We start from the raw sequence: 13,466 nt of genomic DNA, 5'->3' as shown, positions 1-13,466 counted from the left end.
TATGAACATTAAAATCGGAAAAATATATTTTGACTAAAATCGTGACCATGCCCCTTTAAGAAGACATCCAAATTTGGGAGTAATATCAGATTTCAGGTTTAATAAGTTGGTGAACCAATAAGTTCAACAGTAATTAAGTGTTTTAACAGCGATATCACGGATGTGGCATTTCTTTTCTTGTTTATGACCTCATATGTATGAATGACTCAAAACATTTCAGAATCACCGTATAGGGAACTTGCTTAAGTTGGTTTAGTTTCAGATCGATCGATGGAGCAGGAAATCTGCGTATTCATTAATACATAAAACCAGGGAGTAGTTGCTGTATCTTAGAGGACTAACAGCGGCGACAGCGGGCTGAAAAACCAGCCGGATGTGAAACTTCAGGTAAATTGCTCTACAGGTAGGACTTCCTTATTTTCTTAGAATATTTTTTTTTTATTCAGTTGGAAAAAGCAAATATGACAGTCCCATCTTTTAAGAAGTTTAATTAATATTATGTTTGTAAAAACCTGTATTTATAGACCTAAGAAACAAGTTTGTAAACAAGAACGCGCATTTTTTTATAATTAAAATTTCCAATGCTTTTAAGAGGGCGCAATGGTTGTTGGCATTTTTAGACTATATTACTTTTTTTTAGAAGAAGAGTTTTGTAAAAAAAAGAATATTTTTTAAATGATAAAGCTATAATATTAGTATTTTTTGATAGCGTCTTGTCCATCAAACCTCCTAAATCAAATGCTAACGATTTAAAAAAAAAAATTAAAATTTTGTTGTTTTAAAAGGTAACACCGTTGTCAAAAATTTCGTCTATGTTTTTATATTCTATACGCAAGAACAAACATAAAAACTATTTAAGGCATCTTCTTTGGCTTTTCACTTATCCCTTTTTTTAAGGAAGGGGGGGGGGGGGTCTTGCAATAAAGGGACTGAATTAAGCACTTTCCTCATTAGGCTGTGCTTTTCCCACATTTCCAATGCTAAGAAAATGAAACTAATTGATTATTGTTGTTGGCATTTTTAGACTATATTACTCTTTTTTAGAAGAAGAGTTTTGTAAAAAAAAAGAATATTTTTTAAATGATAAAGCTATATTAGTATTTTTTGTTTATTCAATAATAATAATTTATAACTAAAAAGTCTTAAATTATAAGGTAAATTTGATAGCTTCTTGTCCATCAAACCTCCTAAATCAAATGCTAACGATTTTAAAAAAAATTAAAAATTTTGTTGTTTTACAATGTAACACCGTTGTCAAAAAATTTGTCTATGTTTTTATATTCTATACGCAAGAACAAACATAAAAACTATTTAAGGCATCTTCTTTGGCTTTTCACTTATCCCTTTTTTTACGGAAGGGGGGGGGGGGTCTTGCAATAAAGGGACTGAATTTAGCACTTTCCTCATTAGGCTGTGCTTTTCCCACATTTCCAATGCTAAGAATATGAAACTAATTGATTATTTTGCCATGATCTTGGGGCTATCATTTCATCATCTGCCTCTTTTGCTACAAAACTTTCGAGATTTAGCATCGTTATGCTCAGAGATTCCATCTATTAAAAAGCAGTTCTTCTTAATTGATTCCATTGACTATACAAATATCTACAATTTAATGATATCGATATTTGCTTTTTCATTATCATTGCAGTTGCGGGAAAAAACTGCTTAGTTTGAGATAACAAATGTGAAGAAAACTATAATCTTATTTGATTTACATCCATCCATCCATCCATATATACACACGTACACATGGTAGACCTCTTACTGTTGGGCATAATGGTATGGGGCGTACAGAGATATTGTAGAAATGTACAGCATTCTCACATCTACAGAGGAAGGAATACCATGTTCAAATCTACTGTATAACACAGGAGACTTCATCTCTGGAAAAGCTACTACAGTCAAATACAGAATTTATTGTAGGACTATGAATGTTGGACAAAGCCACTGTGTGACTGTTTATTTCGACCATATAGCTTAAAACTGTGTGATATGAATAATAAAATGCTTTTCTTTGATGATTCATGCGGGTTATGAAGGTAGCAATCATTGCAGAAAAAAATAAATTACATAACCCGCTGACATAGTATGATATTTACATCTCCCGTGTATTTTCTCCTCCATTTATTATGAAAACTGACTGTAATTCACAGCTCTATATAGAAATTAACAAGGCTGAAATCTACACGATCCTGTTCTTATCAGTTTATCGATCGGTCAATATCTTCAACAACTTCAGAAAAATCAAAGACTGCATGAAATAATCTTGATGATGGCAGACTCATATAAGACAAACACATGTATATAATATACAATTATTTAATGCTTGAGCAGTCTATAGACCAGAATATTTTCCCTTGGTGCAGGGAACAGCTCAGTATGATCTATTGCCCGAGGCCAACGGCCGAGGGCAATAGATCATACTTAGCTGTTCCCTGCACCAAGGGAAAAAATTCTGGTCTATTGACTGTTCAAGCATTAAATAATTGTTTTATTACCTAATTCCTTTTTTAGTTTTCCGTGTTTACAATTTGTGGATGGTTTTCGTGCCATTATGCAATACAATAAGATTTTTTTTTCATCTTTTACATGCACCAAACCTGTTGCATGCATTACAGCATCTCAATTTAATATCAGTTTACACAAAGAATGAGGAGTCTTCAACCCATTAGATTTTAAATAGGCTTTTACCTTATATGAGGCTTTAAAACTGTTGATTATTTGATACTCCGTTTTGATAACATTGAATTTGGTTTCACCAAGTACTAAAAACAGCGTCTATGTAAAGAAATATACATTCCCTGAGAAAAGATGTAACATTATAACGTACACGCGTTCTGATATACGTTGCCGGTCCAATAGATCACAGTCTATTGACCGGCGGTCCAATAGATCGCAGTCTATTGACCGGCGGCCTAATAGATCACAGTCTATTGACTGGCAGTTCAAAATAGACGCAAATATTTAATTTGTAATAAAACAGCAAAATCCCTTTGATTAGGTCATAAATATATCTATACATAGCGGACATTGCTTGCAATGGACTGTGCACAAGAGGCAATATATAATTGTTTAGTGTATACAGAGTTTATGAACATGTTGGACCATTCATTCAACACATGTACAAAACCTCACCTCGACAAACATTGCAAAACAACACCATAAAAAAGAACATTATTTCTAATGCTGGTTTAGAACCACATCAATTTTCTGGACAAAAATACTATGGAACTGTGTATCATGGTCATATCTACTGAAAAGATCTACACTAATTGAATAAAACTGATATTAACACGCATACAATATATGAACGTTGCTTGCCCTCACTCGAAATACTATCATTCCTAATGTAATAAACTGAGCAGCAAATGTAAAAGAAATATAGTGAATCACTATGGATATAATTTCTTTCCGTTTTGATGTATTTGTTATTATGATTAGTTTTAGCCAATTTATTCTTTTGTTGGTTTGAAGATGTCAAATGATAGGTGAAAAAACCTAAACAACAAGATACCTAAAAAACAAAGATAATTTTGGTTTTATTTACATGCAAGTTGGTTTCAAACACTGCAGGGAAAAGGTCAACTTCCATCCAACTGTTACCATTGAAACACATTCATGCAGTTTTAAACATCAAACGGACCTTTAAAAATATGAACAAAAAAAAACTAAAGACAAGGATCATATAAGACAACAACATCAAATACCCCAGCAACACCGAAGAACACAAAATAATAACAACGTCCATACAAAAACAGCAACACAAAAACCAAACAAAAACAAACACCACAGGAAACAGCTACAAATACTACACGAACAGTAACAAATAATACCCTAACAGTAATAAATAGCACGAAATATCATATAAAAAGCAACCAATGAGACACAAAACAAAACAAAAAGCTACATAACAACAACACAGAAGACCACACAAGCAAACAACAAAAATTATCCCGTACTAATAGCAACAACAAATTCTATACAATTACCACAACACCTATATCGAAAAAAACCCATTATGATAGCAACAAATAACGCACAAAACAGTAACAACATATTAAAGACCACGCAATAATAACAACATTAACATCCATACAAAAACTGCACCACCAAAATTAAATACCAAAGAAAACACCCCCCCCCCCCAAAAAAAAAAAAGCAACGCATTTCAGTGACGCCAAAATTCCATATGCCAACAGAAAACAGCTGCAACAAATTACCTAGGATGATAGCAACACCAAACTCATAACGACGACAACGAGACGACAACAACGACAACAACAACAAAGAAGTCCAGACAGCAAAACTGATATTGAAGTCCATACAAAACTGCAACACCAAAACCAAACAAGGCCGCAACATATACCAAATGATACAAAACAGTAAAAAGACTACACAAAACAACAACACTATATAAGTTCAAACGAAACAACAATACTATATAAGTTCAAACGAAACATCAACAAGGAAAGACCAAACAAAACAGCAACACAAAGGATAAAACAAAACAATAACACATCTTACCATACAAAGAATAACACAGCTTACCATACAAAACACAACACAAATGACCAAATCAGCAATACAAAGGACCATACAAACCAGCAGCAATACAAATGACCATACAAACCAGCAACACAAATGACCATACAAAACAGCAGCAACACAAAGGACCATACAAACCAGCAACACAAATGACCATACAAACCAGCAATACAAAGGACCATACAAACCAGCAGCAATACAAATGACCATACAAACCAGCAACACAAATGACCATACAAAACAGCAGCAATACAAAGGACCATACAAACCAGCAACACAAATGACCAAACCAGCAACACAAATGACCATACAAACCAGCAACACAAATGACCATACAAACCAGCAATACAAAGGACCATACAAACCAGCAATACAAAGGACCATACAAACCAGCAATACAAAGGACCATACAAAACACAACACAAATGACCAAATCAGCAACACAAATGACCATACAAACCAGCAATACAAAGGACCATACAAAACAGCAGCAATACAAAGGACCATACAAACCAGCAATACAAAGGACCATACAAACCAGCAATACAAAGGACCATACAAAACACAACACAAATGACCAAATCAGCAACACAAATGACCATACGAACCAGCAATACAAAGGACCATACAAACCAGCAATACAAATGACCATACAAACCAGCAGCAACACAAATGACCATACAAAACACAACACAAATGACCAAATCAGCAATACAAAGGACCATACAAACCAGCAATACAAAGGACCATACAAACCAGCAAAACAAAGGACCATACAAACCAGCAATACAAAGGACCATACAAAGCATTCAAGACAACATCACATAAATTGAATAAGTTACGTTTAAGAGAACCGTAAATGTTTGTATTAGTAATCGAGTACTCAGTATTTGATTTTCTGTTAAACGTTGGTCTTTTTACATACTAGAGACGTCTTAAAACTTACAATGCTGACATTGTCACAACGCCTTCGCAGTTATATGTACTAAAGTTGACCCACATATATAGGTTTTTTGACTTGTGACAGTTTGCCAATTTCCTTCAATTTGACTTGCTTTTTTCACTGTAATCGATCTTCGTGTGTTTGTTGTAATCATTATTTTTCGTCTCGTATTTCTGTCTGCTGGATATTAAAACTGACACATCCATCTTTTCTTGGGTTGTTTACAATATTTTTCAGAACTGTATTTCTTTTTGACATGACATTTTTGACGTTTTTTATTGTTTTTCAAATCCGATTCCCCGTTTTTTTGCTTTTAACAAAAATTGCCCTAATCGACATGAGCAACTTGTCAGGAACAGTTCTCGTTATTCTGTCCATTCTTTCAGTTTCCTGTTATAATATATAAAGATCCCCCGGGAACAAAGGTAATAGGTCTCTCGCGTACCCTTCTTCTGGAATGCGCCAAAAAAAACAGGCCGAACTTATGATATGCCATCAATCTCCTTTATCTATTTATGAAAGAACCGGACATAAGCAATTAGGACGTTTGTCTCCTACAAAATTGTAAACACTATAAATATAGTCTTATTCCCAGAGCTACTCGGCAGTATTTCATGCTACAAACATCCTTTTGTTTATTGTTTGCTGATAATTTTTTGTTTCCTTAAAAAGATTTTGTTCTTGAGATTTGGTAAAACATCTTTTACCATTACAAACATATAAAAATAAATACATGTAAGTTTAATTTTCTAGCATTCAGAAGATTTTAACATGTTAAGAAAATAAATTCTCACATTGTTTTTCATGAAAATGCATTTATAGTTTTTCGCCAAATTTATTTTTATTAAGCCATAATTAAGCCATACTTAAGCCATATAAAAGTCTAATTTATATCATATGCCCTAAATGACGTACTCTATCTGATAAAATAGGTTCAATGCAATCACTGAAATTCAGAATCAGATCTAGAAGGGCACAAATGAAAAGGGTAATCTTTTTAATTTCTTGCTTGATCGTTAACAGATAACCCAAAGAAAAAAATCTAACTTGCTCAAATTTAAAAATGGTCTATCTAGAATGTCAACATTTTTTGTGATTCTGTATCCATCCATTTTCGCCAGCCAAGGGTTTTTCAAGGGTTTATGGGGAGCGAAGTGGACCGAAAACCCTTGGCTAGCGAAGATAGTATCTTGCAAACTTAAGTTTTCAATAACTGTTACAGAATAAGATGTCGATTTCCAATCAAAATGAAGCATCCTGCAAACACTTGATTTGCTTCCACTTTACTTGAAGTCATTGTTTATTCATTTTCTGGACTAACCCTAGTAGTGTTTTTTCAATAATGTCTTCCTAGTATAAAGCTTTTATTTTTTTTTCTCATTTCCTGAAGAAAATGCTGACTGTGTTTTATTACCTTTTTCCTGATTTGGATAGCTTGTTACATCACATCATCTTTTTGACAGTTATTGATAAATTAACATTATAATATACTAAGTACTTCAAGACTTCAATCATTAGTACTGTGGACATATTGAAATATTATCATTTCATTTATAACGCCATGCAAGTAATCATAAAAGGAAATGTAATCTTATTATTTTATGATTTAAAACTGATTTATTTGTCTAGAATAACATTCTGAGTCATCCAGGCGACCTATTACAGTTTGATTTCCAATTCAAAATCTCTACATGTACATAAAGTGTAAAAATTCATGACCTATTGGACAGGGGTTCAGGCCTTAGGGTGAGCCTAATATGGCCATATAATGAAAATGCATTAATTCTTAGTGACCGTCAAGACCTGTGGGCCTTTTGTTTAGATTACAAAAACTATAGGTTTTACAGGAAGTTGTTATGGAAACAGTTATTATGAAACACCTTGAAAGATATCGAATTGATCTTTGATATCTGATTTATTTCGGGGGGGGGGGGATTAATTCAGTTTTCTATGTATAAAATAGTCCCTTTGCAGTTATAATGAGTGAGTGACCGTGTCATACACCAAGAAGGACCTCGTGATTGTAACATATTTATAATGCCAATCCTGAAAAAAAATATTGAAAACTATGAGGATTATCAACAAAAATACACGACATATGTGCAATACTAGGATAGTGATAAATGATAAATATAAATTCATCATTATTTTTCATGATGTTGTAGATATTTTTATCAGAAAAAAATATTTGTGATCTTAAGATATGTTTATTTTTGTCATACGCCAAGACAGCTATTCTATTAATGTATATATCAATTAAGGTTTTCTTGCAAAACTTGGTGTTTCATTCCCACTTTATATATATATATATATATATATATATATATATATATATATATATATATATATATATATATATATATATATATATATATATATATATATATATATATATATATATATATATGTGATATTATTAAATGAAGTTTGATGGCACTTGTTACCAGTTAATCAAATACAAGAGGCTAAGTAGCTAACGTCATATTACACCATGTTTTTGCAATTCATATCGTTTGATCACTGTGATATAGAGAAAACATAATGTTAATAATAGATTTTATTGCAATATCGCAGACAAACATCAAGAATCCCAAATGTAAATATCACGCTTTACCTGGCTCTCTATCTCATTTATTGAAAAGATACAATCCTAGACTCCTGAGAGGAAGCAGTGGGGTTGTAAAGCAGATAACGCATTCATCGTCACAATCAATATCAACCTCTGGTATCCATTTATACGAGACTGTCAAATCTGATGCAGTTCACTGTTGAAGCAAGATTGTAATATAAATATTTACAGTTTGAACCTAGCTCAATTTTTACTGAATGTTAGCTGTAGCACGATTGTAATGCATATGTTTTCAGTTTTAAAGTTGTTATATCGTTGCACAATTTTCACGAATTTTTAACTGTAGCACGATTGCATGTAATTCATATAAGCCTATTTACAATTTTAACGTCGTTTTTTCGTTGCACTATTTTCACTGAATTTTAGCTGTAGAACGATTGTAATACAAATATTATTTTACAGTTTTAACGAAGTTATTTCGTTGCACAGTTTTCACTTATTTTTAGCTGCAGCACGATTGTAATACATATATTTACACTTTTAACGTAGTTATTTCATTGCACAGTTTTTATTCATTTTCAGCCGTACAGACGTCAGATATCTACTATCGTAGTTTGATCTTTCACCACTTCTTAATTAATGATTTACAAAATGACATTAAGAAAATTATCATTAGTTTTTGGGTTTTTTTGTCTAACCTTTTGAAGACTACAAGTTGTTTCCGTGTCTAGGGTAATTCAGAAAGAGACGATTTTTTATACCTGTGATTTGACGAAAATATCAAAGTAAAACTAACGCTAGATACAGACTAACTTTCTTAACCATATTACGAAAAAACAAATTTGTTAACGTTTGCATAATTGTATTTTCACGCATAAAGTAATGTGTTTGAATCCTATTGAGTCTCTCGAAGATATATTTGCCAAGAGATTTTAAGGTATTAAAATATATAGCGGCCTGAAAGTGAATATATTAATTTTAATTCTTAAATCTTTAGTGAATGTATGTTAGAAGTATAATTTTTGACGCAGCTATGACATTTTCCGTTTGTGGTTTGATAATGTATTTTGATGTCAGTTATATACTTTTATTTCTTCATTTATCTTTTAATACTTTTCAGGAATTGGACCAAGAAAAGTCAGTCCATATCTGAGTGGTTTCAAAGATTCGGGAATGTGAAAGGAAAATGGATCGCTGCAATACAAACATTGATAATTTATCGTCTGTAATAAACATCAGAGAACTGATTTCGGAGGACATCGTAGCTCACAACGATTTCCTGTTTTTCACTTTTGGAGTAGCATTGTCCATCATAATATGCATTGGGATACCAGGAAATCTCTTTGCGTTAGTCATTCTAATGCACAGGTCTTTACGGAGTTCTCCCGTGAGTATTGTAAAAGCCTTAACCATTCACGGAATTGTAAACATGTGTTTTTCGATATATTTGGAAATCATACCGTCAATTAGGTTACATATGGATACGGAACGTTTTGACAGTGAAACATTTAAATCTTTATTACAATTAAAATGCAAAAGCAATGTTACTTCGTCATCTCCAAGTGTTTTTCAATGTTTAAGGCACATTGACGTCTATGTTAATACAACCAAGTCGCTCTTGGCCCAAATGAAACCAATGTACGACCAATTTATTAATGGGACCTCGCTTGGACATAACTCCGCAATTATCGAAAACTGCATCTTCAATAAAGTGGATGCATTTCAATTCTTTCCTGGTTCGATGCGAAATAAATCGATATCAAATTATGATTCGCAGGTGGAATCCCCATCTAATTCTTTTCTCGGTGCTGACAGATTTTCAGTGGATAAGGATATTAGCAACTTCATTGAGGAAGCCGTGGAGAGATTTGTAGGCTACACCCTTGTTAATTATGGGTTGCTTATCACATTTTGTCTCGCAGTTGAGAGATGTGTGGCAATTTACTTTCCTTTTCAAGCAGTTAGGTGGCTTACAATACGAAAAACTAGAATTGCGTTGATTCTTATACTTTTAAGTTGTGTTTGTATACATCTGCCGCAGATGGTCAAAGAAATCAGGTTTGCACTGTCCTCTCCCTCAGATCTCGACTCACACACTGATGACAGCTTGATGTTCGTGGAACCAATCAGACAAGAGTATGAACAATTCTATGCCGTTATAAGTCTCTTGATTTGCATTGCTACTTTCAGCTTAAATATTTTGGTATTGGTTAAACTCGTCATTTTACACAGACGATTAAAGTATTGTAAACATTTAGTAAACGCAGAACGGACGGAAATCAACATCACTGTAGCAATTGTTGTACTGATATTTTTTCAACTTCCTTTCCATATCATGGCCTCAACTCTTGCGTTCATTCAATCCGGCCCAACAGTAAGCAACGTAGATTTGTTTGTGAAAACAACAGTATTAATACGATTTTTCTTCATTTCTCAGTCTGCCTTAAATTTCATCATCTATTGTATTCTTGCTAGAAACTGTCGAAAAGTCTGCAGAATCTTGTTCAGGAAACTGTCTTTAAGTTTTACGAGGAAGACGACAAGCTTAACGCACCATGATGACAGACTGACTAATGAAAGAATTCGAAGAATTTACTCGAACTCTTTAACAACGGTTAAACCAACAGAGAGAGAAGACGTTCACATGCGAATGAACCCTTTGGATGATATTCAATTAGATACGTTAATAGGGCGTAATAGGCATAGCCATATAAAAGAACATGACTTGATTCATAACCCGTATTCGCTGAAGAATGGAAAGAGTTCTGTCACAAAAACGGATTGTGTTTAGGATTCCCGTATTCTAGGTCATGAACAATATCTATATTATTATGTCAGTTTTGCAATTTCTGTTGCTGTCCATTAACAAAGTGAAGCAATAATTCATTGCAAATGAGTAAGTGATGAGTTTATGTAAATGAAATGTTGTTCATTGTCTGGCAAGCTTTTGATTTTTTCCATTACGCACTGCATTTGCAAATATAAATGTATTGTTATGTCGAATTGGTAATGCACTAATGCAAATTCGAGATATTTGAATTAAATGAACATAATTCTCAGTACATTTATTTAAACAATAAGATGCTATGCTTTCTTTGGTGATTCGTGCGGGATATGAAGGTGGCGACATTGGGAAAAAAGTAAATAACCCCTCAACACGGGTTACGTAAAAAGGGATCGCGCCCTTTCCCATTATTTCCAACACCCGTATTTGGACGGAAAGTATCTATTATTAAATATAAATGCAAGTACCTGTCGCAATACCTAGGTACTGATTTTATAATGATGTATGTACCACTGATTTGTCAACTGCGTGTATAAAGACAGTTGAATTTCTAAACCGTGATAACTTCGAGCAAAATAGCATGACTTTAAGTAATAATAAGAGTACACTGTATAGTGTTATTGAAAAGATCAGTTTATGTTGTGTGTGCTCATACTCAGAATTGAACAAGAGAAGGTTTTTATTTAAAACAAAATTGATGAAATCGATCCGCTGACCGCAAAATCAAGAAGACCTTCGCGTAACCACAAGACCACGCATGTAACACTTTACTTTCATGTCATTTTAATATATGTGGCTACATATATGGTTGCATCAGAAAACTCACTAATTGAAATATTTGTCTAATTTTCAGTACAAAGAGCACGTTAAACCAAACTTTATTCATTGTAACTAACCATAACTTAAATCGGATTTTTGGGGGTTTAAATTCGTTCAAATAGTACAATGTATATATCCCTAACAAAACCCGAAGATTTTAAACAAGTTAGCGTTGTTTAAAGTAGTCAAAGAATCGCACTACGTCATAATACGGATTTTACAATATTGGTTCGACTTTTACAAAGCGTTTTTGATACCCGGTATTGATTTTGCCCTGCTGTTGTAAACAATGGCAATAATAAGCAATTAGAACGGTAATATAATTATGTATTCTAAGAGAGATAGAAATGATTAATGTTGAGAAACTCGATTCTGTTAAAGTAAAATGAAAAACGAAGTTTCTGATTAATCAGGATCTCAGGTATGCTTATATCTTCTTTGTTTTGACCCCCCCCCCGAATTTTTCTTTTTCTTTTCCTAAAACCGGTTAAAATTTAGAGACAGAAGCTATTTCGAATTTAATCAATCGTCAATTAATTAATGTTTAAATGATATCTAACATTGTTGACAGATCTATGCAAAAAACTGTAGCAAAATGTGATTATTACGGATTTTTTCGTCAGGGTCTACTTGGTTTAGAGCTTATAGCGTGAAAAGTAATCCGTCAACATATAATTTATTTTACCAAATTTTTTTTCTAAGATGTCAATCTGTAGAATAAACACCATGAATTTCAGTTTGAGTCCATAAAATAGTAAAAAAATTACCAAACGCGATACTAGCATTGCATTTTTTGTATTCTATTTTGATACATCAGGTCCATAAAGCGTACTTACTTACAAAAATGTGCGCAAAATTATTGATGAGGGGGCTTAGATAAATATTTATACTCTATTTTATATGTTCAGTTCTAATTTTCCCAAAATTGGTAATTATTTTTAGGAAAAACGGACGTCTTGCAAATTTCATAATTGTCAATAATTTTCGCAAGGGGGTACACCCGTTTGAGAGGTAATAGCAAACAAACTAGCATGTAAACATACATATTTTCGTTTGTATATGTATTGCTAGAATGTATATCTATCATTTAAAGCTAAGCTTTTAATGATTGAGCCCATTTAGTGCCGAGTATAGGACTACCTTAAGATAAATAAGACTCTCTTTACATGGTAGTTGTGTGATTTTCGATCCTTTGAATATATCTTGACTAAATATTGTAAAATATTGAAAATGTCTTATGTTTGCAAAAGCGCTATATTGTTGGCGAAATATAATGGGAAAAGGCGTCATACCTCTTGTCTGCAATTATCGCTGCCGTAGTTGTTCATATTTATATTTTTAACACATTAGTAAATTGATTGTAAAAAGTAAAATTAACTAAATTACTGTTAATGTATATAAGTACGTTAGCTAAACGAAACAGCCTAAATCGTCTCCTATGGGAATTTGAGTCTGACATCATGATCATTTCGTGCAGTCCGTGATTTTTCTGAGGTCGATAAAGGTTTCAACCAATCGATAGACTGGGCGTCTAGATTTGAGTCTTATCAGTTTTTATAGAGCTTTATTTACATCTACAAAGTATTATTCCCTCTATTTCTTACGGAAACTTATAGTTAATTCATAGCTCTATAGAAACAGCCAGATTGAAGTCTACACGCCCCGTTTATCGATTGGTCGAAATCTACAGCGGCTGAAAATGACAAGAAAGTGGCAGGACAGATATCGACACGCCCTGTCTCACAGGAGACGATTTGGCTGTTTCTTTTAGCTAACGTACTAACGTACATTAACAGTGATTTAGT

General features: G+C 33.0%; 1 long non-coding RNA gene across 1 annotated transcript; it reads left to right on the top strand.

The window, feature by feature from the left end:
- Positions 1-219: 219 nt before the first annotated feature.
- Positions 220-11,116, top strand: LOC109617858 (uncharacterized). The gene is made up of 2 exons (XR_010710829.1): positions 220-403; positions 9,178-11,116. It is a non-coding gene; the product is annotated as an uncharacterized lncRNA (long non-coding RNA).
- Positions 11,117-13,466: the final 2,350 nt, after the last annotated feature.

This window comes from Magallana gigas, chromosome 2 (assembly GCF_963853765.1).
Source record: "Magallana gigas chromosome 2, xbMagGiga1.1, whole genome shotgun sequence".
Lineage (NCBI taxonomy): Eukaryota > Metazoa > Mollusca > Bivalvia > Ostreida > Ostreidae > Magallana > Magallana gigas.
Note: the sequence above shows the minus strand (reverse complement) of the source record. Positions and strands in the feature narration are given on the sequence as shown.